A 24,813-nucleotide genomic window follows, 5' to 3' on the forward strand; every position below is an offset into this window, starting at 1 on the left:
CAGGAAAGTATTAGGCTACAAGTGCCACCTGTCCATCCCTGTTGAGTGGCTCATTCTCAAGAATGCAGAAACAGCCAAGAATCTCCAGATGTGGGAAGAAAACCACAACCCAGGGGAGCAGATGATGCAGAGACTGGGAAGGGGTTAGGATATTCTTCCAGAAAACATTGCAACAATTAAAAACAAAGGAAGCTTCAGGAGACAATACATAGAAAACAAGCACTCTTGTGTCTTGGTGACACTTGTGTCTTGACGACACTGTTTAATGATAAAGCCATGGAAATCCTCCAGGCTATTTAATTTTACATCACTCTAACACCAGAGAGAAGTTAGCTTATGAAGGAAGCAGCTTTATTGCAGCTTACAGTTTTGGCCTGGCATCTGTTTAGGGTAGTGGGTGGCAAAATGCCTGCAAGGGAAGGTTTCTGTGGAAAGCCAGGAAGGACAGGGAGGGGAGGGAGGGAGGGAAGGAGAGAGAGAGAGAGAGAGAGAGAAGGCCCAAGTTGGTTTTAATAACCAAATGTCTAGCAAAAACTACTTTCCCAGGGCCCACCCTCAGTGACCCAAGTCCCTCCTCTTTGGTCCACTTCCTAAACACTGTAATTGAGCTAAGTCTCTGTCCTTCTAGTTCTCCCAGTTTGGGGCCCTGAAAACCTGAATGAGTTGATGAGACAAATCATATGCAAATGAAACTAATTCTTTAAAGCAAACAAAAACAAATCAAAACAAAAAACCTGACAAGTCCCAGAAGGTCATCCAATTGCTTGGGAATTGCCTGAGTCCATAAAATATGGGAGTTGGGAATCAGGTGGTTCCAAGCAACCTCCAACATTATCCCCTTCTCCATGACACCACTCGTCGTCCAGTCATCCCTAAAACCCTCATCTCCTATGCCTAAAACCAACAGATACGCTCTAAAATTGATTCATTCAAAGCTAGATATGTACGCATAAAATGCAGGAACAAAATACCAGGCAGTAGTTAAAACTGTTGCACCCAGGGAGGGAGGGATACGTCCTGCTTAATATTGAATGGTGCTAGAAATGCTAGAATAATGTGGAATCAATTGGCACTACACAAATCGACAAATGATCAAGGATTCCTAATAAAGACAAGAAGTAGACAGGCACTGATGTGCTCAGAAATTTAGCGCATGACAGATGGCACAGCAAGGCAACGGGAGAAATACAGACGATCCTGTAAGTGTTGCTGGGAGAAAAATGCACTAGGGACAAAATAAAGCCAGATGTGTATGTTACCCTTCACCCCAAAAGCAGTTCAAGGTGGATCAAAAATTTAACCACGAATTAAATCAAAAAGAGTAAATTAGAGGAAAATCTAGGAGACAGATTTTATAATTTTCTGGAGAATGCTTTGCTAACCTTGTCTTGCTAGCCATGCCTTCCTAGCCATAAAGTAAATACAGATAACATCCACATTTCCATAGCAAAGACATCACTCTTAAAGTTACAAAAAAGTGTTGCTTTAAGAGCCGGCAAATAGCTCAGCTCAAGACACCTGCATCCCTGCTTGGAATACCTGGATTTGGTGTCTGGCTCCAGCTCCAGGCTCCACTCTCCTGCTCCACTTCTCTCAGGAGTAGGAGTGATGGCTCTAGGAACTGAATCCCTCTCAGAACCATGAGCGATGTGACTGTAATCCTGGTTCTTGACTTCAGACCCAGCCCAGACCTGGCCTCCACCGGCATGTAGGGAGTGAACTGGCAGAAGGAAGCTCCTGCTCTCTGCCTGCCTTTCTTCTCAAATAATTTTGCTTCACTGAGAAGATAGACTGCATTATATATTTCTAACAAGCCCTTTCATTATTCTTAATATGTAAAGTACATTTGCAAATCAATAAGAAAAACACAAAGTCTCCCTTTGGGGTTGGATCAAACAATTTACAAAATATTAGTAAACACATGAAAGTAACCTCACCTCATTAGCAGTATTATGTAACTGAAAACAACAGTGAAACATGCTACATGCAGGATAAACTATTGTAGATGAATCACACTGAAGACACTGTTTAAACGAACACGGAAATAGACAAGGTACAAGGTCAATGAAAACTAACCTTCGCAAAGTCATTTTGTAGGATAATCTGGCAAAGGTTTCAGAATTAAAACTGGGTGTGTCTTAGGTCGCTGAAATGCTACTTTTAGAATTTAATCCAAGGGACCCATCAGGGAAGCAATGCACCCCAGGACATCGATTGCAGCATTTTGAGAATAAAGGAATGTGAACAAATCTGTGCCCATTCATCTTCATGTCCCTCTGTTGGTCTTTCCAGCGATGTTGTAGGATGCACCCAGGAAGGGACATTTCTCACGTTGGTGGATCTCACATCTGGGATGTCAATCAATGTTTTAGGGATGACTGGACGACGAGTGGTGTGATGGAGAAGGAGATGATGTTGGAGGTTGCTTGGAACCACCTGATTCCCAACTCCCATATTTTATGGACTCAGGCAATTCCCAAGCAATTGGATGACCTTCTGGGACTTGTCAGGTTTTTTGTTTTGATTTATTTTTGTTTGCTTTAAAGAGTTAGTTTCATTTGAAAGGCAGATTTGACAGAAAGAGAAAGGGACCTTCCATCCACTGGCTCATTCCCCAAATAGCCAAAATGCCCAGAGTTGGGTTGATCTAGAGGGAGAAGCTTCTTTTGGGTCTCCCTCTGCTTTTCCCATGCCATAAGCAGAGAGCTGGACCTGAAGTGAAGCAGCCAGGACTTGAACCGGCGCCCACGTGGGATGCCAGCAGGCTTGTCAGGTTTTTCATCCTGAACAACAAGAACTGGAACCCCTATCTCCATCCTGTGTGTGGCCTGCAAGCCCCTTCCCTAGGATAAAGAGTACCTGAACTGCACAGCCACAGGAGGTGCACGCTCTCATGACAATAGCCTCTTGAAGGGAGTGACTCTGCCCATCTGGAGACAAGGCTGTCTTGCTGTCGAGGTGTTCCTTTGCTCCAGGAGCAGGAACAAGCTCCGCACCAACAGGGGAGGCTGTGTGGATCCACACCTGAGGACTCGTCCCTCATTTTCTCAAGAGAGAGACGGGAACTGCAAGCAGGTGTGGGACTTAATAGGTCACCAAAAGCCAGGAGTCAGATGACACAGGGTGGAGCTGAGCTCTAGCCTTCACTGCAGCACCCACTATGGACTGGCCCAGCTGGCCGATCGCCAGAATCCAGAGCACCCATCTAGTGGAAGTCAGCACCCCAAACCCCTGCTTGCATACTGCTGGCAACAGGAAGGCCTCCCCTCCTGAGGACGGGACAGTCCAATTGCTGCTGGGAGCTCTGTTTCTTAAGGCAGCTCTTTTTGCCATGTGGAGCTGGATGCTGTCTTCCACTTTCTAGCCAGCGGTCCTCCATCTGCCTTCAGGGTTCTCCTGCTTTAGGAGTAAGTTATCCTGGAATCCCTGGAACTGGACATTACTTCTCTGATGTCTTCCCTCCCCATGCCAGGAGCCTGGAATTCCATCCAGGTCGCTCACATGGGTGGCAGGGGCCCAAGCACTTGGGTCATCTTCTGCTACCTTCCCAGGTGCATTAGCAGGGAACTGGGGTAGAAGTAGAGCAGACAGGATGCTCTCTTTCAAGTGGCAGCTTAACCTACTGCACCACACAGCAGCCCCGTTCCTGTCCTCCTCTCCCTACTGGACAAGAGGAGCTAGTCTCATCTTGGAACCAGGACTGAATCCATAACCCCAGACTGACTGACAGATGAGGCAACTAGGAATTCCAACCACAGAGGTACCCCTAGTGGAGCGGGGCATCCCAGAGCCTCAAGCCTGCCCTCCCCAGCTCACATCCAGGTCCAGGATTCCAGCTCTCCTGACCTGACCTCTCCCAGGGTGTGGGCAGTTCCCAAGGCCAGCCCTGTAGTTGGCACTCACCCAAGATCTGAAGGTCTCTTTGTATACGCACTGTGAAGGCCTTCTGGTGACCAGCTGTGCAATTGTCTGCCAGCTGCACAAATTCTTAGGTCCTAATCCTGCAAGCAGAAGTGATCACTCTGGCTGATTTGGGGCACCAGCTTCCAAGGAGACCACCTACAACTGTTCCTCCTGGTGGTCTAATCCCACCCTCAAAGCACCAAGATCAGTCTGAGTGCTCAACAGAATGTGGCAGAGGTGACGGCATGTCACTTCTGATGAGGGGAAATTGTGGTTTCCTCAGCCCTGAGTCCTGTGAGATAACAGGGGTGTGCGGCTCACACTGTGTAGCTTGGGAATGAGCTGTCCTGCACAGGCAGACAGCTACTATGTGGAGTCCGACAGAATGCTTTTTAGGTAGCTTATGACCTTGGGAAGACTGCACAGCCTGGTGGCAGGTGCACACAACCAAGATCATGCGGGGGGACCAGCATGGAGAGCACACAGCTCCCCAGCTTTGACCACCAGGAACCACAGCTGTGTCACCACCCCCATCCACCATCCTCATATATGCTCAGGTCTAGACCCTGGCACCTGCAGCCAAGAACCTCACCTGGAAGACCTTTCCAGGTAAACTGCACGTAGAACTGCATCTTGAACCTGTCCCTGATGCAGAGCGAGGCTGGAAGAAGGAGCTCTTGGTGTCTCCGCTGCTCCACCAGGCAGAGGAGGCCATATATAGCTGCTTCTCATTGCTCCAAAGACAGGATGTTCCTCCACCACTGGGGAGAAGAGCCCAAAGCTGGGCTCTTGCTTTGGAGCAAGAGATACGCCCCAGAGAGTGTGGGCAGAGGGACAACGGTTCAAAGGCGTGGTCTGTGGATATGGCCGTCAGCTCACCAGGGCTAGGGACTGCTCCATAGCCACAGGGCAGCCCAGGGAACCTTGAGTGTCTTCAGCTATACAGCTGCCAGCACATGCCACCATGGCAGAGTAACAAAATCTGACCAAGTCTTGCCCATTTTTCAGCACTTCTCCCCCCGGGGCACCCTTCTTCACTACACCCAGGACACACTTGCCCTCCTGCCATTTCACGGAATGAGCCCAACTCCGGCCGAAGTGCCCTTCACCCCAATCTGGGAATGTCTCTACTCAATTCTTTCATAAGACCAGCTCCTTTTGCCTCTTAGCAAGACCCCCATGGGCCTACCACCTCCTCAGAGAAGCCCTCCCTGCTCTCACTGCTACCTCACTCTCTCCATTTCCACCCCAGTCCTTCACCTTGCCTGGCACAGTCCATGGGGTACAGGTGGGGAAGCAGAAGCTTCTACAATCATGGGGCCCATACCTGGGAGGGACTGCTGGGGGCACATTTCCCCGGGGGTAGTTAGGGAATGATGGCAGAAGAGGGACAAGTGGAGGGGAAGATAGCGATGAGAACCCAGCCGGTAACATCTCAGTTTTTGGCGCTGGCGGCAGCTGGGTGAACAGCGCTTTGGTTGGCAGCCAGTCAGTCCTTCCTTCCAAGAGAGGGATCCCTCAGCTGCTGGGCAGAGGAACAAAACCAGCCCAATGGAGAACTCTGCCTGGCTTAACACAAGGCCCGTGGCATCCAGGCCCTTTCAACAACTCTTCCAAATGTGGGTTTATTTAGAGGATTTATTTCTTGCCATTTCAAAGGGGAGTGGTGGTGGTGAATGTCTTTCCTAAAAGGCGGAGAGAACCGCGGCTGAGCCAGGCTGGGGATTAGAGAGTGGGAAAGCAGGCATGAGGGCAAAGCCACTGCCAAAGCTGTTGGGAAGGAGGGTAGCATTTGGCTCGGAGCTTCCTGGAAACCCAAGCAAAAAGAGAAGGCTGATTGGTCACAGAGCTCTTTCTTAGGAGTTGGGAAGATGCCCACCAGGTCCTCAGGGGAAATGCAGTTTGTTTCCGTTCTTTGCTGGCTGAGTCCTGAATGAAATTTCTCCCTTGGGGCTTTAGCGGGGGGGTGGGGGGGGCGAGGTTATTAATTGATGCAATAAACAATGTCCGTTGTTTAACGCACATGTGGAAGTGACTCTCCAGGGAGCACTGGCCCCCATCAATGCCAGGGACACATGTGTTTCACTGGGGTCTTACCGTGGGAGGATGGAAGTAGAAGGGGTTGAAGTGACTTTCCTTCCAGAGAGCCATCCACGTTCCCCTCCCTCAGACTATCTCAGTGTCACAGGGACATGACCGAGAACATCAGCAGACTTTTTGCAAGGGGAGGTCACAAAATCCTTGACGCTCACATCACCAGCTTCTGGCTCCTGTGTCCTGTGCTTTGGGATGGGGGTGGGGGGGATGAGGGAGTCCTTTCCTCCGCCAGTGGATTGAAACACTGAGTTTTGGAAAATGACATTGACCCAGAAATGGACCAAGTGTGGGAGACATTAAACCACAGAGTCAGGTGGATCCTGCTCCTAGTTGTGTGACCTCGGATGAGATCCTCACCCCTCTGAACCCTGGCTTCACTGTGGGTGACAGTGGCAATGACTGCAACTACCTGGGATGAAAGGCTATTATGGTGACACCCCTGGAAGGCGTGTGCTGCTTGCAGTAAATCCCCTATCTCCACATGTGGGTTCCAGCTCCGGCTCAGACCACAAGGGAAACTGAGGCACAGTTTCACACTAGACTCACCTCAGTTGGAATGTCGTTGGGTCCCCAAGGTTTGCCTTTCACCCACGCTGACTGGGAATACCTGTGCTGGTCTTCAGCTGCCCCCGACTTTCCCTTCTGAGGTGGTTCCCGCTTCCTTCCCGTGCCTCGCTTTCTTATCTCTTAGTCTAAACCCTGCACTGCCAGGAGGATGCTGGTGCCCAGTAAGGATGACCCAAGTACAGTGCCCACTACACAGGTGGATTGTGAGGACAGGCCAAGGGTGGACAGACAATCAGGGCTGGCAGAACAGATCTCCCACCCCACCCCACCCCCCGCTGCCTCCCTGTCTCCTGTGGCCCTCTGTGCCTTGGCAACTCATTCCCTTAAAGGCCTCATTGGTTCTGGACCCGTGACTGTGCCTCTGCTCATATCCACTTCTCTTTCTGGCTGCATTTGGCTTTGTCTGTCCCGCCCACCCTGTTAGGATGCACCTTGTGGAAAGAGTGGCCCCAGGGACACCTGGAGCTCCTTGCTCCTGCTGCCTGGAAGCCCATCCCACATGGGCCTGCCTCCCACATCATTTCCCTCGGGAGGAATAAACAGCTCCTTGCTCAGGGCCCTGTCTCCTCCCTCTGCTGCCTTAAGTACTTGGCCTCTAATAGACAGCTAAAGCAGTCACATGCCCTTCATCCTTGAATTAGCAGGTGGCATGAGCCAGCCATGTCCCTGGGAAGCTGGATCCTGTCTTTTCCGTCTCGGTTTCACTCAGTACCGACCCTCTGCCTGCCTCCAGTAGACAGCACCTGTGGAGACCTGGGGACATGACATGTGAATCAGAAGCCACATCACGAACACCTGCTATGCGCGGCAAGCGCTCTGAGGGCTCTGCACACCCAGCCAGGGGCACATCACCGTGCCCTGCTTTACCGAAACAGGAGTTCAGAGAGGGAGAGCTACTTATTCAAGATCATACAGCAAGTAGCGGAAAGAAGTGGGATTCCAAGCCACTGTGCCTGAGAGGCCACGGCAGATGGGACACAGGCGGGACTTCCTGACTCTTCTAGCCCCACCAGCAAACAGCAGTTTTAAGGTCTGACCACAAAGCCCATCTGGGGGCTGGCCAGAAGGGGGGACCCTAAGGGGAGCTGCCTGGACCAGTGTTGCCAAGAATGAGGACAGAACCCCCAGTCTCCGCCCCATCACCAGGTTTGTAACCCAACGTGTCAGGGCTTGTGCTGTCTCTAATGCAAAGTGGCTGGCAGGACACGGTGCCCCAGGCATTGTCCCCTGACCTCCTCCAAGCTCCCAGTCTCATGCCAGCCTGCCAATGGGGGAGTGGGGGGGGGGAAAGAAGGAGATTAGTTTATGCACCCCATCTCTCCTCTCGCCGATGCTGAGCCCATTTCCCAGATGGAGACACTGAGCCACGCAGCAGCCAGCTGGAGCGGCTGAAACCGAAGCCCATACAGCTGTCAGCGTGGCTGTCTCCTTAACACATGTCGATGCGTGTGCGGTTGGTGACTTTACCTCCTTGGCCCCACAGAAATGGCTAATATTTTTAACGAGCCCCCCCTCCCCCATTACCCACAGCCTCCAGCAGCACTCCCACTTTTTATAAATAAGCTCATTTCCTATCTCCAAACTGCCGGGCATTTAAAAGGTTAATTGGAACTGGAGTGGGGCAGGGGCGGGTGTCCCCTGAACGGGTTAAAAATGAAGGTGGCATTAAAAATGAACGTCTCTCCCCTTACCCCTCCAGCAGTTCCAAGTGGTCAGCCGCGGGTGGGATGGGGTGGGGGAGAAAGGGGGCGCCCCACGCCACTCTCCGAGGAGGGGGTAACTGGTGAAAAATCCCTCAACTTTTCATCCCGGTCCCCCAAAGTGTCCCAGCTGCAAAGTTCTGGCCAGCTCTTTCTCGCTCGTCTTTCTGTCTCGCCTGCTTGGCTCGGCGGGGGCCGGATTTTAAACCTCGCCCTCGGCGCTGGGGCTCCCCCCACCCTCCCCGTGCGGGCAGGGCGCGGGGCTTGGGGGCTGACGGGGGGCCGCCGGCAGCGCTCTCCGGGGCCGGGTTGGGACGCTGGCTGGCGAGTCCCGGCTCCGGCCCCTGAATTGGGGGGTCCGCGTCGGCCCCAAACGCCGCTTTCTTCCGTTTTCCATGTCATTTCCTGTACTAATAAGATGGTGGTCAAAGCAGGGGAGGGGAGCAGCAGCGAGTCGCCGCCGCCGCCGTCGCCGCGCCGAGGCTGGCGCTGAAAACTTTGCCTCGCCGGGGACCCGCGCGCGCCCGCAGCGCCGGCCGCTCCCGCCGCGGGGGCCGCCAGCCTCGGGGGGCCGAGCCGCCTCCGCCGAGCCGCCCGCCGGGCCGCCCGCGCCGCCCGGGCCCCGCGGCTGCCGCAGCATTGCCGGGAAGGTGAGTCAGCCCGGTAGCCAATGTGGCCATTGAACATGGCTTCGGAGAGCGCTCGGCAGTTTGCCAGCGAGCGCGCGGGGGGCTGCGCGCGGCTGCGGGGCTGGTGCGAGGGGGACCCCCTGGAGACGGGGATCAGGGCTGGGGACCCCCGGGATCGGGATGGAGGTGGGGGTTGGGGGCCGCAGTTGGGGGGGCGGCGGCGCGCCTGGCCCCGAGGTGGGTTAACCCTCGGCAGGTAGCAGCCGCCGCCGCGGGATTCGGGGGGCCGCCCTCCGCCTCCTTCCTCCCCGCTTGCTCGCCTTGTTACAATGTAGCCGACGTTCCACCCGCTTGACGGACGTGGCCGCCGACCAATGGAAGCGGCGGCGCGGCCGGGCGTTGGGAACGAGGAGACACGCGTGGGGCGGGGCGCGGGGCCAGGGGCTCCGGCTGCCGCGGCTGGCCTAGTTCTGGGGGGCGACCAGCTCGGATTCTGCAGCTGGGGGAGCTCGAGGAGTTGGGGTCCTTCCCACGGGAGTCATGGGGGTGGGGAGTGGGCGTTGCGTTGCATCGTTCCCCCCAAGTGATCCCTCGGGTTGGGGGGGTGATGCAGAGTGCGTCTTAGTGGCGGTCAGTCTGTGTCGGATCACTCCAGGCGCATAACCTGCACCCACCCCCACCATTCGCAGTCCCCGAGGTATCTTCTGATGCAGAAACTGCAGAAACTTGGTTGCCAATGACCTTGCACCGTCAAGGCCAGCATGCCCTAGGCTGGTGGCTGCAAGGAGAATGGCAGCTGTCCTGGAGGATACTGGCGGTGCTGGTGTAAAGTTGCTGGTGGAGGGAAGGGAGGCTCGGATCCATGCCCTCCCCACCGGTGCTGTGGGCTGGGAAGAAGAACCGTGCAACATCTCTTTGGATGTTTGCTTCATGCAGAGGGAGGCTGCCGTAGGTGGTTCAGAGTGGCTGAATCCAAACACACCCAGGTCCTTGGGCGTGGAGGTGCAGGAGACTATGGGAGTGTAATTTGTTCACTTTGGGGCTCTTTTGATCTTTGCTGGAGTGAGAGAATTTTCCTTGGGGCATGATGCCTCTGGCATCCAGCCTGGCTTTTGCTTCCGATTCCTCTTGGGTTAGGATTGTGTTTGGGGGTCCCCCAAGACAGGTGTGGCAGGTTGGGGGTCCCCTCCTTCCTCCTGGGGAGCTGGGCCTGGTCTTTGCCCAAAAGCTGGGTGGGAGTTCTGTTTATCTCTTTGGAAGGCTTCCCAGGCCCCTGGCTGTATTGTTGAGTGGAAAGAGCTTCTCCCTTGGAGTCCATCCTCCTCCAGATGACTGTGACTTTGGGCTCTGCCTGGTTACCCTTGAACTCTCTGAACCTTGTTTTTCCATCCTTGGATTGGGACCAGTGGGAGCCAGTGGCATGGCAGTGGTGAGAGTAAGTAAGCCAGCAGAGACAGATACCCACCCAGCTTGCAGTTGAGGAAGTATTGGTGCTCCCTGGAGCTGAATGTACCTGTCAGGGGTGCCTATAGGTGCCCCACCCTGCATCATCCAGTCTCTGACAGTAGGGGGAGGGGCACCGTGGCAGATGGGGCTCCCTGCCCTGGCCAAAGGACCCCTGGCCCCGGGGTGATAGCCATTACCCCGTGCACCTGTCCTGTTTGGACCTGTGCTCTGGCTCCGTCCTCCCAACCCCTTGGATCAGGTCTGCTTGGTAACATCTGTTTTCATTGGTGTGCAATACAACTGTATCTTCCCTCTCCTGGACATACCTGGATTTCTCTAAGTCTGGGTTGTTGGAAAGACAACGTTGGACTAGAGGTCAGGAGCTATCCCTGCCGATTCCATTGCATCGTGGGCCTGCCCCCTTGGCAGTCAGTCTTGTAGGCAGGACACATCTGGGAGCCTCTTGGTCAGACCTACAGGTCCCTGACCTTGACCATGGGCACTGCAACCTTGGTGTCTCCATCTCTCCTCTATCCCCAGTACACTCCATCTGTGGCCCCCCAGGGAGGGTCCCCTGGGGGGGCCAGGCCACCTCTGAGGTTCCTGTATCCTAGTATCTTAGTTAAGGCATCACTGTTACCTTCATCCAACCATAACAATAGCCTGAGCCTCCTGATATCCACCTGCAGCCCTGAACTCCATGACAAGCTCAGCATTGCAACCAAAGGGACCCGTCCCAAGTCAAAGGACATTCAACTTCCCAGTTCCCATCTAGTGCACTCAGGATAAAGAACCCTATTGTCAGCGGGTGATCCAAGTACAGCCCTTGCCTCAAGCTTCTCTCCAGGGCTTGCCTAGCCAATGAGTGGGTGCATGAAACTTGCCCAAGGGCAGGATGAGGTTAGAGGGCTCCTGTGAGGCTTCCAAATAGCCCCAGGTCCTCCAGGCACTTAGTGACCCTTGGAGACCTTTTAGAGTTTTGTCTCCCAAACCCTGGTGGTAGAGGGATGGTGGCTGTTTCTGCTGGCTTGGTCCCTTTGCTGCTGGGTGAGCAGAGCTCCTTGGGGACCGCAGTGGACTGGCCTGCTGCCTGCTGCAGGCCCTGGAGTGTGTGGTCCTTGGGAAGCAGCCGCTGTAGGCTGACCTTTTTGGTATGCAAATCTGAGCCTGTCCTTCTCTGCTGCTAGGGGGAAGGCTGAAGTCCTTCAGCTGCCCTCCTGGGGCTGTGGGGACACGGACTTGTGTCACTCTTGTTTGCCACATTGCAGATCACACGATGCTGTCCTCATGCTCTTGCCCCTACCTTGCCCTAACCAGGCCTCTAGATCCTTCCACCTTGTGGCTTCACTCTGCCTTCTCTGGGAAGTCTTCCGTGATGACAATCTCTTTCAGTCCTACCCACCTCTTTCATAACCCTCATCTATGGCTGAGATCCATTGATCAAATCCTGACTTGATTGTTGTTCTACTCTCTGGCCTGACCCTAGGCGTAGGAGTGCCGAGGGAGCTGTTGAGTGTCCAGCTAGATCCCTGAGCAATGTTGGGGGCTGACCCTGTGTTGGGGAGGTGCTGAAGGTGGGGTGAGTGAATGCCACATCTCCGAGCTGTGGCCATGTGGGGCCAGTGGGAGGAGGGAGGACAGATAAGCTCCCCAGCTACACAGGTGTGCATGTCTCAGGAAGACCATGGGTGAGAGAAGATTCTGAAGATGGACAGGCTAAGGCATCAGAGGCCCTTGAGATTTCTGAGTCTGGGGAGTGGGTGATACAGTGCAGGGGTCACACGCAGCCAGTCCAGAGATGCTGAAGAGGAAGAGGAGGTGGAGGATGATAGCTAATACTCGGTGCTTATGACACATATCACATATTCCACTATTCCCATTTCAGATTGAATACACTGAGGCTCCAGGAGATACAATGGAGGAGCCAGGCATGACGGTTGGCCAGGACTGGAATCCTGGCAGCCTGCTGACCCCCACCCCCTTAGGGACATCTCTTAGAGTGAGGGCAGGAAGTGCCCATGAGCTATGAGCAAAGGAGGCCCAGGGTCTGAGGATGCCAGGGTTGCTGTCAAATTGTGTGGTGCCCCTGCATGCCCTCCTGGAATGTGAGTATCCTCTGAGCCCCATGTTCTCAAAGTGGGGTGTTGGAGGGGTTCCCCTGGTTGCTGGCCGAGGGGCTGTGCTGGAAAAGCAAGCCGTGCAGAAAGAAAAAAAAATAAAGAAAAATGTGCTGTTATTTTTAAAGAGTCTGTTTCTCAATTGCAGATTTGTATCTAGTGAAAGCATCCCTGGTAACTCAGTTCTGGGACTGAGGCCTTACAAGAGGGAAGTCCTGGGGTGCTGACTGGGGGTCATTCAGACCTTCCCTCCTCCCTCCCTCCCTCCTTCTCTCCCTCCTCCCTCCCTCCCTTCTTTCCTTCTTTCCTTCCCTGGTTGCATGCATGGCAGCACTGTGCCAGGCCTTGTGCTAGGCTTGGTGCTAATAATGTGTGGCCCAATCCTTGCTTCTCAAAGGGCCCAGGTCTGTGTGCAAGTCAGCAGGCAGTGAGAGCTTAGGGGAGGCCACTATAAACCCTATATCATGGAAGGCTTCATGGAGGAGAAAGATTTTAGGCTGGACTTTGGAGGATGGGTAGGATTCTGAGAGGGGAGGGGCATTTTGCATGGGCCTGGCTGGTTGCAGGTGTGGCACATGCAGAAAGGTGAGACTGGGCAGAGAATCCTACTAATAACATGACTGACATGCAAGTTGCCACCCTGCCTCAAGACCCTGGCTCTGGCTGCCCCTTCCCAGCAGTGCTTGGACTCTGTCACCTCCCCCAGGACTTGTGCTCAGATTTCATCTCCTGGGTAGTTCCTGTTTAAAGTTGCAATCCACCCCACCTCCCTGGCTAACACACATGCTGCACTCCATGTCTTACTTGTTTCCATATGAGTTGGCAGACAGCAGTTGTGTTCTCTGTTGAATGAACAGCACCCAGTGCATGGTGACCAGGAACTCCAGTGTGTGTGTGTGTGTGTACAATGAGTGAATGGAGTACCTACTGTGTGCTATGTGCTCTTCCTGCTTTCTCTCCAGTGTCCTGCTAGTGATGCTGTTGGCTGTCCATCCTGCACTTTAAGAAAAGCTAGGCTTGAGGAGAGGTGAAATAACTGGCTTCAGGAGCCACAGTTGGAAGAGGCATAGCTGGGATCCGAACCCAGTCCACCTGGCTCTAACTAGACTATGAGAGTTGGTGAGTGTGTTTCTTTTAAAAAGATGCATTTGTTTGTCTATTACTATTTGAAAGAGTTACACAGATCTTCTATCTTCATTTCTTCAAATGGCTACAGCAGCTAGGACTGGGTGTGGGTGTGGCTTGGATCATCCTCTGCTGCTTTCTGAGGTGTATTAGCAGGGAGCTGGATCAGAGGTGGAGCAGCTTGGACTTGAACTGGAGCCCATATGGAATATCGGTGTTGCAGGGAACTGCTTTACTGGCTGTGTCACAATGCTGCCCCCACTCCCTCAGTGGATGTTGAGTGTTGTGTCATGGAGTTCATGCTCCGTTTTTTGGGCCACAAGGACCTCAAAGGGTGTTAGGAAGAAGCTGGTATGATGCTGAGATCCATGTTCCAGAATGCAGTGGGCAACAGCTTGAACCTGAACCTGGAGGCTGTTACAGTACCAGAGGGAGAAGAGGTGAGGGTGAGGTCTATGCGTGGTCTGTGCACAAAAGGTCCATGTAGATACATTGAGGTTCAGTTCCAGGGGCTACAGGTGTCCTAGAATGTTCCTGGTTTCTGTGAGGGAGGAGGAGCTGGACATCCCCAGAGAAGTTCCTGCAAATTGCTCATGTTGGGCCTTGACAGGACACAGGGAGCAGAGGAGGAAGCAGGTGGGGTCAGCCATAGTGCCAGGAGAGCCTGTGGACCTCAGGTTCCCCCCCCCAGCGCCAGACAGCTGGACGTTGCCCATTTCCTCCTCCGCAAAGAAGGGGTGAGTACTGGGTCAGCCTCCTGGGCAGCTCTCTGAAAGTGCCTGTGAGTGACATAGGGCCAGCTTTGTGGCCACCACCTCCTGGGACATAGGGTTTGTGGATAGATGTATGCGTGGGAGGCAGAGTGCAGCCCTGTGGCTGCTGACCGGTGGGTAGGCTGCCCACACCCTGTTCCACCCATGTCTTAATCGCAGCATCCTTTCTGCAAGCATAGATGGTGATGTCATGGCACTCTCACGTTCTATGGGTGAAGATGTTTACCTCTGTGTTCAGGGGGTCAGGTCGAAGGCGCCATTGTCCCTGCACAGGCTGGGAGAGCAGATGTGGATTTCCTGGGTGCTTGGCCAGCGACAACCCCTTGTGGTTGCTGCCACATCCATTTATGAATGAGGAAACCTGGTGCTCAGAGAGGTTAAGCTGCAGGTCACACAGGCATATTCTCCATCTTTCCAGTTACCTGAAGAAACCCATACACATAAAGAAAATCTTAGGAGTCTCCTGCTTGGGTTCTATGGCAATCCTCAGCAGGTTGCTTAAGTGCTTCCTAAAAAAGGGTTTATGTGTGTGTGCGGGGGGTGGGGGGATGCTGTTGTGGCACAGTGAATTAAGCCACTGCCAGTGATGCCAGTATCTCATATGAAGTGGCTGCTGCACTCCTGATCCAGCTCCCTGCTAATGTACCTGGGAGAACAGCAGGTGGTGGTGCAAGTGCTCGGGCCTTGGTACTGGTGCCCCTGCTGCCGAGCCTCAGTCTCAGATCAGGAGTGGAATGTCTAGAACCTCCCATGGCTTTCCTTCTGCCATCCCCCTCTCCCACACCACCTGACTCAGAAAGCCAGCTCAGGGTTTTTCTCCCAATATCATCTTTTTCCACAGGGCAGCAGACAGGCCAGTTCTTAGAGCTTCCACTTTATAGCTGAGATCAGCGAGGGTCAGAGGTGGGTGGTGAGCTGCAGGAGGTCCCATGACGCACACTGTGACCTCACATCTAGCACCCCTTCCTCTGCTTCCTGGTCTTTTTCCTGTACTTAGAACCTAGTGGGGACCTTGGGCTGTTGGCAGTCTCTGTGCCCTGGGGTTCCCACAGAAAGCTGATCTGGCCACTGTGTGGACACCTGCTCCTGGAGGAAGAGACGGCAGACTGAGGTCACAGGCTTCGAAGACGCCTGATGTGGAAAGGGGGCCTGGGACAAGACTAGGGCGAAGGTAGAACCAGAAGGCGGAAGGATACGTGCCAGGGCTGGGCTGGTGTGGGTGTCACTGAATAGTGAGAAAATATGGACTTCCCCAGGCTGCTCCCGTTAGCTGATGCTTTTCCCCAGGGAAATGGGGTCTGGGCCAAGAAGGGCTTCTGCTGCCCTGGTGCCCAGGAGGTGCTTGGCTTGGGATGCTTGGAGATGGCTGAGGGGCAGCCAGCTAGGACCCAGCTTGGGAGGACTCAGGGTGTCATGGTGTGAGGAGCAGAGAGGTGGACTTGGAGGTGGACTTGGTAGGGTGGGCCAAGCTTACAGGCTGGGACCCTCTGCTCACCGCAGCCCAGCTCTCTCCAGTGCTGAGCCCTGGGGTTGTGTCTTCCTGTGATGGAGGGGGAGAAGGTGTTGGAGAACCGCAAGAACAACTGTGTGCTGGGGAGAGCCAGGCTAGCCAGCAGCTCCTGGTGATTCCATGGTGGCAGTTCCAGGTGCCTGAGAGAGTGAGGGCGAGGACAGAACAGCTGCTCCACTGGAGGCATGGATTCGGGACAGGGAGTCCTGGTAGCACTGACCTCAAAGAGAAGAGCTTGGTTGTTTGGGGGAGGGGGCAGAAAAGTGGAAAGATCTAGGGTGGGGCTTCAGCTGGGAGGCCCAGGATTGATGACCTTCTTTTTCCCCACTTGCCCCTCTTCCTTTCTTCTCTCTCTCTTCAATATTGAAGCAGAGTGTGTTTGAGAGAGAGAGGTATCTTCCGTCTGCACATGGCTGCAGCAGCCGGGAGCTTCTTCTGCATCTCCCACGTGGGCGCAGGGACCCAAGCACCGAGGCCATCTTCCGTTGCTTTCCCAGGCGCATCAGTAAGAAGCTGGTTCAGAAGTGGAACTGCCAGGACTTGAGTCAGTGTCTATATGGAATCCCAGCACTACAGTGTATAGCTTAGCTCACTATACTGTGACGTGGGCCTCAGAATGTTTGATAAACATTCGTAACACGAGGCTGCAGGGAGTGCATGGGCTCTAGCCTAGACTGCAAGTTGTATTTAATTGTCTCAGTTGCCACTTGATGCTGGCGGCACCAGGCTCTGTTTGAGACCTAGAGAAGCAAAGTGACTTACTGTGTCAGAGCTCTTCTCTGCTGCCTGGAACTGCCTTGCTCTCACTACAGTGGGAGGGGTGGCTGTAGCCTGTGCCAGCAGGGGTTCAGACTGGATGACCTGTGGCAGGTGCCAAAGTTCTGCACTTAGGATGCTGGGGGATGGGAGGTATTAGGGTATTTGCAGGATGTGGGCAGCTGGGTCACAGTATGCCTCTGGGAAATACAGTGCCATAGCATGAGTCGTGGGCGTCCACAGGGTTGTCGGGACCTTCTCGCTGATATTTGGGTCAGTAGCTGTGTCTGGAGCCCTAAACCTGGGTTCCTCTGAAAACAGCAGGAGTACAGTGGCATTCTAGGACTGCAGAGAGGTGCCAAGGGACCCCTGCCCGCCATCCCTGAGCCAGTATGAGATGAGCCCAGATGTTGAGCATGAGCACAGAGAGATGTGTGTTGCAACTTGACATCACCGCAGCATTTAAAAAAAATTGCCTTTTACAAAAGCATGGATTGACAGCATATGGGAACACTTAGCAAATAAGACTTTTTTTTTTTTCCCTGCCATTGGTTTGAGCAGCTTGGTGCTGGGGTGCTAAACTGGGCAGGTAGGAAGTGCTGTACTTGCCTGTGGACTTGGGCGAGAGAGTAGCAAGTCATTTGGCCTTAGGCATGTGGCAGGAGGAAGAATGCTGGGCTTTCCTGGGAGGAGTGCTGATGACCTTGAACAAGAAGGGCATGAGCCGCGTATTGAAGAGGGAAGAGCATTTCAGGCACTGGGAACAGCACTGTAAAGTGACAATCAGAAAACTCTGTGATTCCAGGCATGGCAGGTGGTCTTGAATGTTTGGAGAAGTGATGGAAGCAACTGTGGAGAGGCAGGTGAGGACCATGTGAGGAAGTTGAGACTGTGCCCCAGAAGTACTGGGGCACCCTTGAGGGTTTCTAAGCCGGGAGAGACCAGGTGAGCTTTATACTCTAGAAAGGCTGTGCCAGAGGTAGTGGACTTGATATGGGAGAACGTCATGGCCAGAAGGGTCTTTAGCCATAGGAGGGCTGTGCTCCAGGGCCCAGGGGAGTCAGTTGCTGGTGAGCAGGCTTCTTTTTCCTCATCCCCAGAGTCAAGATGGGCCTCTTCTCATTTCCAGACTCAGGGCATGCCTCGGATGTGTCCTGATCGTGGCTTGGCATCTGGTGTGACTTCCAGGCCAAGATGATACCCCCTCTTGTCCCACTGCCCCACGCTGTCACAGCTGCAGGAACACGTATTCCAATGAAGCCTGGGCCACCATCCAAGGCCACGTTCAAGAGGGTCGGAGGAACAAGGGAGGACTGAAGGGAGCAGCGGTCTGGTTTGTTTCTTGTCCCAGACGAGGCTTGGGACCTGCAATTCTGGCCCCGGGGAGTTAGCAGGGCGGGGGGCGCAGTGGGGGCTTTGTGCATGTTCCAGCCTGGGCCAGCTCAAGGGAGCCGGCTGTGCAGGGGCAGGATGTCAGTGCAGCCCTCAGTTCTGAGGCAACCTCCTGTCCCCAAAGAGCCACCCTGCCTAGTCCCTTGGGGCTGGTGGGAACAGATTGAGGTGTGCCTGGGCCTGCGTGTGGCCACAAGTCCTGGAGAGAAGGGGGCCCAGCTTGGGAGGCAGCTGCTGCACTAAGTGCCTCTCCCGGCAGCCCTACCTACACCCTCCTCCTCCACTGGGGCCCTGGTGCAGGGGGGCCAGCCTCCCTCATTCCCTGCAGCTCCCAGACAGGCTGGGCCCCACGCAAACTGCTGGCTGCAGTTCAGCAGGGGCTCTCACTGCCTGGGGTCCTGGGCAGGGTGTTTCTCCTCCCTCTTTCTACTTCCAAGCCCAGGCTTTAGGGGCCAGGAGGGGAGGCGTCACCAGGGTGCCTTGCTTGTGGCAGTGGCCTAGCTCCTGCTTGGAGACAGGCTACTCTAGTCCTTCCACAGTGCTGGCTCTCTGCCTCGGCTGGTCTCCTGCTGGGCTGGGTCCTTGCTGCAGAGCCCCCTCTGAGGTCACCCCCAGGCCTCATTCTGCTGCTGCACCACCCTCCCCCCACTGTGAGGGCTTGGTGGGACCTCCTCCTTTCTCAGGGACCTCTCCCCTTCACAGGGTACCCCCAGCCTATTCCACAGGGTTGAGGCTATCTGCTCAACGTACCTTCTAGAAGGAGGCCCTGAGGCCATCTGGGGCGGAGCACTGTGCGTGTGGGGGCTGATCGCCGCCTGGCTCTAGGTCTTCCTGTGGCAGAGCTGTGCTCCTCCTCGCTGCCATGCCCCTGCCCAAGTCCTGGCGTGCCCCTGCCCTACTTCCCTGGGCTCCTGGGGAGCCAAGGACTGTCCGGCCCAGCTCCCGAGGGTCCCCTCCCCCAGCCCATTTCAGGGTGAAACTAGACTCCTGCTTGGCACCTGCTAGTGGCTCCCCTGCCTGCCCCGGGCACCTTGGCCCCAGGCCTAATACAGTGGCCAAGAAAGCCTCAGTGCCCACTAGGATATGCTTCTGCTTCACTCTCCCAACCCTGTGGCCTTGACCTTCCTCCTCTCTGGGAGAATTCTTCTGTCTGCTACTTCCTGGGTCCAGCTCAGGCTCTGGTGGCCAGGACAGACCCTTCTGTGGGCTTCTTGCCCAGCTGTCCCTGGGCTCCTGCACCTATAATCAGGCTGGCTGTTTATTGGGGCCCAGCTGTGGCATGTCTTTTTCTCAATGGCTGATGTCCCAGATGTGGATGGGACCTCAAGTTTTGTGAGAACCAATATGGTAATACAGGGGCTTTGTGGGTAGTCCATCAGCCCATTTTGTAGATGAGTAAGATGAGGCTGCACAGGGTTCAGGGATTTTGTCTTGTAGGAAGCCAGGGACTGAGTTGGGAGTTAAAGGACTTGACTGGTGTTGGCTTGTCCCATTGTTTAGGCCCAGCTCCTAAAGGGCGGTGGTGTGTGTGTGTGTGTGTGTGTGTGTGTGTGTGTGTGTGTGTGTGTGTGTGTGGCTGTGGCTCACAGATTGAGCCTAAGGACTCATTATATGCACAGGGTTAATGTCATGGCCAGGGGCAGTCAGCACCATGAGCACATCATAGCTGCTCTTGCCTGCTCCCTCCTTGCTGAACTCTGTCCACAGTGTTAGGGCCTTCCAGAGATGCCATCCTTACTGCAGAAGCTGGTCCCACTGGCCAGGGCTGGAGACTGCTGGGGTAGAGGGGCTGCCGGTTGATAGGCTGTGCCAGGTGGGCTACCAGTGGCCTGTCTGCATTCCTCCCATTCCTCCTACTCCCCTGCACAGGTCATTTCCTCCTTTTTTTTTTTTTTTAAGATTTATTTATTTGAAAGAGTTGAGGAGGGGAGGGAGGAGGAAGAGAGAGAAATCGATCTTTCATTCTTCCATTTACTGGTTCACTCCCTGCAATGGCCAGAGCTGGGTCAGGCCAAAGCCAGGAGCCAGGAGCCCCAACTGGGTCTTCCTATGGGTGCAGAGGCCCAAACATTTACTCTGTCATGTCCTGCTTTCTCGGGTCATTAGCACAGAGCTGCAGCTGGGACTTGAACTGGTGCCCATATAGGATGCCGATACTGCAGGTGGTGGCTCATTCACTGTGCCACAGCACCGGTCTCCCAAGTGCTTTCCTGTTTCTTTTTAAAAAAAGATTTGATTATTTTTATTGAAAGACAGATATACAGAGAGGAGGAGAGATAGAGAGGAAGACCTTCTGTCCATTGGTTCACTCCCAAAGCGGCCTCAACGGCCGGTGCTGTGCCTGTCCAAAGCCATGTGCCGGGAGCGTCCATGCAGGTGCAGGGTCCCAGGGCTTTGGGCTGTCCTCAACTGCTTTCCCAGGCTGCAAACAGGGAGCTGGCTGGGAAGTGGGGTCACTGGGACCAGAACCGACACCCATATGGGATCCTGGCACATGCAAGGCGAGGTCCCTAGCCTCCAGGCTACCATACTGGGCCCGAGTGCTTTCCTCTTGAGAGATGATGAAGAGCCCTGGGTCCTGGCTTCCCCCTTGCCCGGGGTCTGGTACAGCCAAGCTCCTAACAGAGACCTCTGCAGGTGCTCTGAATGTCTCTGTTCCTGGTTCCTTGCCAGGCTCCTGAGCTTCTGTGGGATCCTCTGACTAAGCCCCCTCCCTGTCCTTTCCAGCACTGGGGACATTTTATGCACTGCCCCCCCAAATGCACTCACACTGAAGGAGGCAACGCAGGAAGTCTTTCTTACTTTGTCCTACTGCTTTTGAATTATTTAAGGAACAACACACAAATACCTTTTTGCAATTAAAACTTTATTCAATCTTAACAAGTAGGCTGTGACGTCTGCCTTGCCAGCCATAACATTCCAGACTCTTCTGCCAGACTTATTAATCCCTGGTCTAATTAGTTCTATCAAGAACGTTTTCCGTGTCCTGATGCAGGTAGCCTCCGGCTGGCTGTGCATCACTCTGGTGTGTGTGTGTCAACACGTAGTTTGATGTAGCTTAGATGATTATTTTTGGAGATTGCTTTTCTCCCTTAACATTGTACTTGGGGAAATTCAGCCCACGTTTTACAGAAAGAACTGCCCTTGGAATTTTGTTTCTTTTCTTTCTTGTTAAAAAGACTTGCCTATTTGAAAGACCGAGTGAGCGAAAGGGGAGAAAGAGAGGGAGAATCTTCTGTCTACTGGCTCACTCCCCAAACACCTGCCAAGCTGGGCTTGCCAAACTGGGCTTGGCCTAGGCTGGAGCCAGGAGCCCTGAACTGGGTCTCCCACATGGGTGGCAGGGACCAAGTCCTTAGGCCCTTTTCCACTGCTATCCCAGGCACGGTGGCAGAGAGCTGGATTGGAATCGGAGGTGGAATTTGCTTACAGGTCCTCCGAAGTGAGTTGCAGGTTTTTCCAAGCTTTGGGTTGGCTTTCTGCACTTATGGTGCAGCCTTTTTTTGTTTGTCTGTTGTTTTTTTTCCACACAACCAGTGGTTTTGGAGAGTACCGTCACTCATGAGCACAGAGCCATTCCCTGGCTGCTGGGCAGAGAAGTTAGTTTTGATTTGTCTTTGGAGATTTCTTAGGAACCAGAGCAGCTACTGCTGGGTATAAACAACCTTTCTACCTGGCATTTACAGTCTGTGTGCTGAGACTTTGCACACAGCTAAATATCTGCCCATGGTGTTCCCCTTATTTCTGGATTTTCCCTTTGAGCCAAGGGGCTGTCGTCCAAAAGAGTAGCTTTGGGGCTGGGACTGTAGTATAGCAGGTAAAGCCGCTGCCTGAAGTGTCAGCATCCCATATGGGTCCTAGTTCACATCCTGGCTGTTCCATTTTCCATCCAGCTCTCTGCTAACGGAGCAGTAGAGGATGTCCCCAGTCTTTGGCCCCTGTACCCAAGTGCAAGACCTGGAAGAAACTCCTGGCTTTGAACTGACCCAGTTCCAGGTGTTGTGGCCATTTGGGGATGAACAATCTCTCTTTCTCTCTCTCTCTCTTTCTCAATTCCACCTTTCAAATAAGGTAAATAAATCTTTAAAAAACATTTTTCAAAAAAAAATAAAAATAGTGGTCCTGATTGCTGGAGACTTCTCCTGGGAAAGTTGGGGGATCTTGTGCAGAATCCCAGCTTTGAGAAGCCCCTCTCTCAGGCAGCCTTCCTGGTGGGCAGGCTTTGAAACTGGGAGTCATCCATTTCAGTCCTGACGCAGCCCCTCACCTGCTCTGTGTTCTTGTCGGTGTCAGTCTTCCCCTCTGTGAAATGGGAAGGATGCGGCACCTACATCTCAGTGCTGTGTAGGACCCAGTGGGCTGACGCACAGAAAGCACGAGACGCCAAGCAGGGCATGGAAGTATGCGCCAAGTCACGGTTACTCTACTGAGCTGCTGCCCTGTATCAGCCCCGCCTCCTCCCAGGCAGAGGACCAGCTGCCAGGACGTCCCAAAGGAAGCTGCTGCTGCTGCTGGGAATGCAGCGGGCAGTGGCTGCTCTGCCCGGCTTGGCCCTGGAGGGCCTGGCCTGGGGCCCATGGCCAAGGAAGGAGGTCATCCCGACTCCGCCAGCGCCAGCGGAGGTGGCCAGGAGCCTGGAAGCGAAACCCTACACCTTGTGCCGCTTTCCCCCACTCTGAATGGGGCCCTTGTGGCTGGCAGATCTGATCTCCCTTGGGTTGTGGAGGAGGCAGAGGAAGAGAGCAGCTGGGGGGCCAGTTTCTCCTGGGATCCCCAGGGCATCTCTGGGCCAGGCTGGCTCATCCAGGTGAGGGTTTGTTTGAGAGTAGCTGGTACTAGTCACCACTCTCATTGATTTATTGCCAGCAGTGGTGGCCATGTAGCTCTTTCCTCTTAGTCGAGTCCCAAACCACCTTCCAGTTTCTCACCAGCTCCTCACTGCCACCCTGGGGAACAGGACTTGAACTTCTAGGAGGTTAGGTGATTTTCTCCCACAGGCACATAGTGACTGCCAGGCTGAGGGAAGTACCCAGGCCATCTGAATGCTTGTGCCAGCCAGGCCACTGATGTGATTGCCTCAGCACAAGGTACTCAGCTGGACAGCCCCCACCCTTGGGCCTCTTGCTCCCTAGGCAGTGACCTGGGAAACCGGTGAGTACAGAGGGTTGGGATTATTTTCTAAGAGGTAAGAAGCACCATGGCTGGCCTGGAGCTGACTTTTCTCCAGCTCCAGACACAAACTCGTGGTAGGCAGGAGTGACTCACAGCAGCATGTGGCCACTTCAGTTGAGGCCCCATCTGCCCTGTTGAGGGGGCACCTGCACCCTTTGCCTGTCCTGGCTGTAGGCAGGGGCCTGTTGTGCAACTCCAGGGACTTCTGGGCAGGCAGGATGGCAGCCTCAGTTGTCCCACTTTGGGGCCTAGGAAATTGAGGCCCAGAAAGTCCTTGGATGCTTGTGTGAGCTGTTGGTGAATGGCTAGGGAGACCCTTACATACACCTCTTGCTCTCATGTTATTCATTGGAGGGGTTTTTTTTTGTTTGTTTTTATTTTTTAAAAAAGGTTTATTTATTTATTTATTCACAAAGTCAGCTATACAGAGGAAGATCTTCCATCCGATGATTCACTCCCCAGGTGAGCACAACGGAAGGTGCTGTGCCGATCCAAAGCCAGGAACCAGGAACTTCCTCCAGGTCTCCCACATGGAGGGCAGGATCCCAAGGCTTTGAGCCATCCTCTGCTGCCTTCCCAGGCCACAAGCAGGGAGCTGGATGGAAAGTGGGGCTGCTGGGATTAGAACCGGTGCCCATAGGGGATCCCGGTGCGTTCAAGGTGAGGACTTTTAGCCGCTAGACCACCGTGCCGGGCCCTCATTGGAGGTTTTAAAAAGATGTGTTTGAAAGGCAAAGTGATGAAAAGAAGAAGAAAAGCTTCATCAAGTTCTCCCATGTGGGTGGCACTTGGGCCATCTTATGCTGCCTTCCCAGGTGTGTTCTAGCAGGGAGCTGAATCAGAAGTGGAGCTGTCAGGAAGTGAACCTGCATTTTTGCGGGATTCTAGTGTCATGGGCATTGGCTTAACCGCGGCACCATGATGCCGGCCCCAGCCCTCTGATTTTAGACATGGATCTTTTTAATCCTGCTGGGTCCCTGCCCATGGACCTGGTGTAGCTCTGAGTGAAGAGTGGTCATCGGTATCAGAGGAACGTGACAGGATTCTGTGCCTTGTTGTGTCTCACTTTATCCTCAAAAGAAGCTTGTCAGGTGGATACCATTATTCTCCTTTTGACAGCTGAGGAAACTGAGGCACGCCAGGCTAAGTGATTGTCCAAAATCAGTGTGGCTGCAGCGTCGTGTGGGAGCCGGTACACATGCTCTGATGCCTCTGATGGCCGGGAGGCCACCGGGATGGCCACACTACTTGCTTATTCCTGACCTGACACCTGATCCAGGGCAAGGGCTGATCAATGTGTCCAATGAACGGTTTACACAATTGACTGTGAAGCTTTGGGCAAGTGACTCCTAACATCCTTGCCTTGGGTGCTGGCCAAGGGAGAGTGCTGTGCTGCTGTTTGCAGGTGCTGAGCTTAATGCTCTGGCTATGGCAACTGTGGTCACCCTGTGTGTGCATCAGGGTGAGCATGGGACAATGCCCCTGGACCATTCTACACTGTGTCCTGGGGCACGGGTGGTACTACTCCCAGCTGTCCACCTGGACACTCAGCTGCCTGTCCTAGGGACAAAGGGCACATTCTGTCTGTCTTGGGGCCTGTGGGCTGCCCCCTGTGGCTGCTTTGGG

The 24,813-nt window shown here is 54.1% G+C and overlaps 1 protein-coding gene across 1 annotated transcript in view; it reads left to right on the forward strand.

Moving 5' to 3' along the window:
• Positions 1-8,664: 8,664 nt before the first annotated feature.
• The window catches only part of PRDM11 (PR/SET domain 11), a 77,387-nt gene continuing 61,238 nt past the window's right edge, over positions 8,665-24,813 (forward strand). Inside the window, exon 1 of the mRNA XM_040980151.1 lies at positions 8,665-8,917. The gene's annotated coding sequence lies outside the window, so the exon portion shown is untranslated. The remainder of the gene's footprint in view (positions 8,918-24,813) is intronic.

The sequence above is a fragment of the Ochotona curzoniae genome, unplaced genomic scaffold (genome assembly GCF_017591425.1).
Source record: "Ochotona curzoniae isolate NIBS_2020 unplaced genomic scaffold, NIBS_Ocur_1.0 contig_3432, whole genome shotgun sequence".
Classification (NCBI taxonomy): Eukaryota; Metazoa; Chordata; class Mammalia; order Lagomorpha; family Ochotonidae; genus Ochotona; species Ochotona curzoniae.